The sequence below is a fragment of the Hipposideros armiger genome, unplaced genomic scaffold (assembly GCF_001890085.2).
Source record: "Hipposideros armiger isolate ML-2016 unplaced genomic scaffold, ASM189008v1 scaffold_494, whole genome shotgun sequence".
Classification (NCBI taxonomy): Eukaryota; Metazoa; Chordata; class Mammalia; order Chiroptera; family Hipposideridae; genus Hipposideros; species Hipposideros armiger.
In genome coordinates this window covers 1229891-1234447 of record NW_017731844.1, presented here as the reverse complement: position 1 = coordinate 1234447, position 4557 = coordinate 1229891, and positions in this window count along the sequence as shown.

Below are 4557 nucleotides of genomic sequence, written 5' to 3'. Positions count from 1 at the left end.
CGCCAGGGATTCGACTCCTAGAGTCCAGCTCCCCCGAGCGCTCGCGGCGGCCGGCTGACGGCGGGGCGGGGCGGCGGGCGCGGGTGCCGCTGATTGGTCAGATCTGCTGATTGGCCGGTGCAGGAGCCACTCGCCGCCGCCGCCTCTGCAACGGGGGGGCTGCGCTCGTTAGGGCTCGGCTCGGCTCGGCTCGGCTCGGCTCGGCGGCTCGAGTGCTCGGCTCCGCTCGGCTTGGCTCGGCTNGAATGTGATCCTGGGCATGTCTGTGAGGCTGTTTCTGGATGAGAGTAATGTCTGAACAGGTGAGCTGACTGGGGCAGACCGTCTGCCTCAGTGTGGGTGGGTGGGCCTCATCCAAACGGTTGACGGTCTAGATAGAACCAAAGGCTGACCATCCGAGGAAGAGGGAAGTCCTCTGGCCTGACTGCTGAGCGGGGACATCCGTCCTCTCCTGCCTGCAGACTGGAGCTGTGTCGTCCCTCACCTGGGCCTCCAGCCCACTGACTGCACATCTTAGGGCTTGTCAGCCCCTGTAGTCACGTGATCCAATTCCTTATAAGTCTTTCTCATTCTCTTTCTCTATACATCCTACGGGTTCTGGAGAACACACAGTCGTGGATGCCTGTACCTCCCGTAGTCCCTGAAGACAATACTGCAAAAGGACATGGATGACAAGGAAAGGGGGTCACTCAGCACCTGCTGTGTGCCAGGCTGGGCTCTGGCCCTGAGACCCATCCAGACGTCCAGCAAGGACCCTGCCTCGTGGGCTGAGTGCTGGGGGGAGATGGGCTAGAGATGATAAACATAGCAGGTAGTATAGGATGGATGTAGAAGATGACGTCTGCTGTGAAGTAAACAAAAGGTGGGGCCAGGTGAGAGGGGTGGGGTCTACACGAGGGCCGCTTGCCCTTGTCAGGAAGGGTGGCCTTGTGGCCCTCACTGAGAAGTTGACGGTTATGGGCTGAACAGAGTCCCCCCAGAGTCACCTGTTTAATCCTTAGCCCTTCAGAATGTGTGTGTGTGGGGGGGGAGCTGAGTCTTTAAACAGGTGATTAGGGTGGGCCCTCATCCACTGTGACTGGGGTCCTTAGGAGAAGGGGAGTTGAGCACACAGACATTCACTGAGGGAGCACGCCATGTCACCATGAGGACGGCCGTCTACACATCAAGGAGAGAGGCCTCGGGAGGAGCCAGGCCTGCCCAAACCTGGATCTCAGACGTCCAGCCTCCAGCCCGTGAGGCAATAAATGTCTGTTGTTTAAGCCCCTGGCCAGTGGGACTTGATTATGGCCGCCCTGGCAAACGAATACCCTTACATGTAATGGAAAGCTTGCAGGCCCCGAGGGAGGGAGCCCAGTGTAGATCTAAGGAAAGACCCTTCTAGGCCAAGGGAACAGCGGTGAAACGGCCTGAGGCTGGGATGTGCCTGATACACACCAGGGCCTCCAGCAGGAGCCCGGCTGGCCGGAGCAGTGGGACAAAGGCCAACTGGTGGGTGATGAGGTCAGAGAGATGGGCGTGAGGGGCACCCACCTTGGCTCGTACCCTGAGTAAGATGGGACTCATGGAAGGGGGTGGGCAGAGGAGGGGCGGGGTCTGATTTACATTTGGAGAGGGTCCCTTGCCCACTGCACTGACCCCGGAAGAGGCCAAGGGAGCAGTCAGCGTGAGTACACATGTACACCAGTAAGTGAGATAACTCAGGCGAGAGGGGCAAATTGCTAGAGAGACACAAGCTACCCAAAGCAACTCAATGGAATGTGTAAATCAAGGTTTCTTCTTATTGAGTTGTTAGGAGTTCTTTATATATTCTAGATACAAACCTTCTCTTCAAGATACATTTTGCAAATACTTTCCCCATCTTTGGCTTTTTATTTTCTTTACAGTGTCCTTTGAAGCACAAAAGTTTTTCATTCTGAGGAGGTCCGCTTTATTATTATTTTTTCAATTTTATGATTTGTGCTTTTTTTGCATCATATCTAAAAAATCTTTGCTACACCAAGGACACAAAGGTTTTCTTCTAGAAGATTTATACCTGTAACTCTTATATTTAGTTCTTTGAACGATTTCTACTTCATACCTGTTAATGTTAATTAGTTCATCTCATTGGATTTGTAAACAGTGTGAGGTAAGGTCTGGGGTTCTTTACTGACATGTCTAATTTCAGCACTTTCTGTTGAAATGACCATCCCTCCCCATAGATGACCTTTGTGTCTTTATTGAAAGGCTGTGGCCATAAATGTTGTCATGGATTTCCAGACTCTAATGTCACTCGGTTTCGTATGTCTCTCTTTAAGCCAACGGCATTCTGTCTTGACTTCATGAGACAGAATCAGGTCATGTGAGTGTCCCAACTTTGGTCTTCTTTATCATTGTTTCAGATTTCCTTGGTCCTTTGCATTTCTTTTTTAAATTTTAAGGTAAGTGTGTCAATCTCTGGTTGTGATCTTGCTTGAAATTGCATTGAATGTGTAGATCAATTTGGGACAATTCGGTATCCTAAATAATATTGGGGCTTGGAATCCATGAACATGGTATGACTCTCCATTCATGTAGGTCTTTTTACGTCTCCAGTGGTATTTTATAGTTTTCTGTATGTAGGTTTCACACATATTTTGTTAAATTTACCTCTTGGTATTTCATGGTTTTTGAATCTATTTGTGAATGGCACTTGTTTTTATGATTTCAATTTCTTTCTTTTTTTTTTTTTTAAGAACGGTGTTACAAGTTAGGGTTAGGGTTAGGTTTAAGGTTAGGGATAGGGTTAAAGGTAGGGTTAGGGTTAGGACCATGTTTGTGTTATGGTAGGAACAGGGTTAGGGTTAGGCTGAGGGACAAGGTTAGGGTTAGGGTTAGGGACAGGGTTAGGATTAGCGTTAGGGTTAGGGTTAGGGACAGGGTTAGGGTTAGGTTAAGGGACCTTTATGATTTCAATTTCTAATCGTCCATTGTTAGGACACAGAAATAGAATTTATGTATTTTGGCTTTGCATCCTGTGACTTTGCTAAGCTCATTAGTTCTAGTAGCATTTTATAATTTAGGATTTTCTACTGACAGTTATGTCATCTGCAAATCAAGATCATTTTAGTCTTTCCTTTCCAATCAAATAAAAGTATAAAGTATAGCTTTTCTTTCCTTGCCTTATCGCATTGCTAGGTCCTCTAGGACGATGTCGAAATAAAGTGCTGTGAGGGGCTGGTTTTGCCTGATTCCTATCAGTCTTTCACCACCAACTATGATGTCACTATGGGTTTTTGTAGATTCCTTTTATCAGGTTGAAGGAGCTCCCTTCTAGTCCTAGTTTACTGAGGTTTTGTTTTCTTTTTATTAATGAATGGGTGTTAGATTTTGTCGAATGTTTTTTGTGTATCTATCAAAATGATCATGTGTTTTTTTTGTTTTAGCTTGCTAACGTGGTGAATTACGTCAACCGATTCTGAAATGTTTAACTTCACATCCCCGGAATAAGCCCTGTTTGGCCATATGTATTGTTCTCTTCTTATATTGCTGGAATCGAATTGCTAATATTCCGCTGGGGACTTTTGTGTCTGGGCTTGTGAGGTATATTGGACTTTAATTTTCTTTTCTTGTCATGTCCTTATCTACATTTGGTGCCAGGGTTACAATGGTCTCACGTAAAGAGTCGGGAAGTGTTCCCTCCTCCTCCGTGCTCTGAAACACTTGTGTAGCACTGGTGTTACTTCTTTAAGTGTTTGGTGTAATCCACCAGACAGGCCTCCCACCTAAACTTTCTCTGCACCACAGCCGGCACTGGACAGAGCTGATGGAAACCTGGCCATGAGGGGTCAGGCTCTTGACCCCCACAAAGATAGGGAGATGAAGCATTCTGCTGTGAGCTTGTTGAGTTTGAGAATCTGTGCAACAGACAAAAGGAATGCTGCATGAGGGAGGTGGCTCCCTGGCCCTGGTGTGAGGGCAGGCTGGCAGTGGGGATGCAGGAATGGGCTGACAGTGGGCGCAGTCACCTGGAGGATGGTGGAGAGGCAATCTGAGGGTTCCTCCATGGAGTCCTGAGAAATGTCAATGGGTACAGGCTGCAGGGACACGGAGAAGACTGAGAAGTGGCCAGAAAGGGAAGAAAAGACCCCAGGAGCCCAGGGCTGGGGTGGGAGCGGGGAAGCAGGAGTCTTGAAAGCCAAGAGGTTTTTTAGCCCGAGGGTGTCCAGATGAGAATGGTCAATGAGGCCAAATGCTGCGGAGGGCACAAGAGAGATAAGTTCTGTGGGCTGGGGAGGTCCAGGTGACTGTGGCGGGCACTGGTCCAACAGAGGGAGACATGGAGGCCATGAGGCATGTCCCTGGCAGGTGCCCCTCCTGCAGGCACCTGGGCCCAGCACCTATCCCCTGCCTGGAGATGGCCCTCCCTCACCTTTTGGGCACCGTTGACCAGATGGTTCCAGGTCTGCCTCCAGCCAGACCTCACAGCTAGATAATGTTTGTAGCCCCAGGTCTCAATCGCTCCTTAAATTCAGCTACACCCCACCCCGCAGCCTGGAGCTGAACGTCTGTCTGCAGTGGTCTGTTTAATGCTGTGAC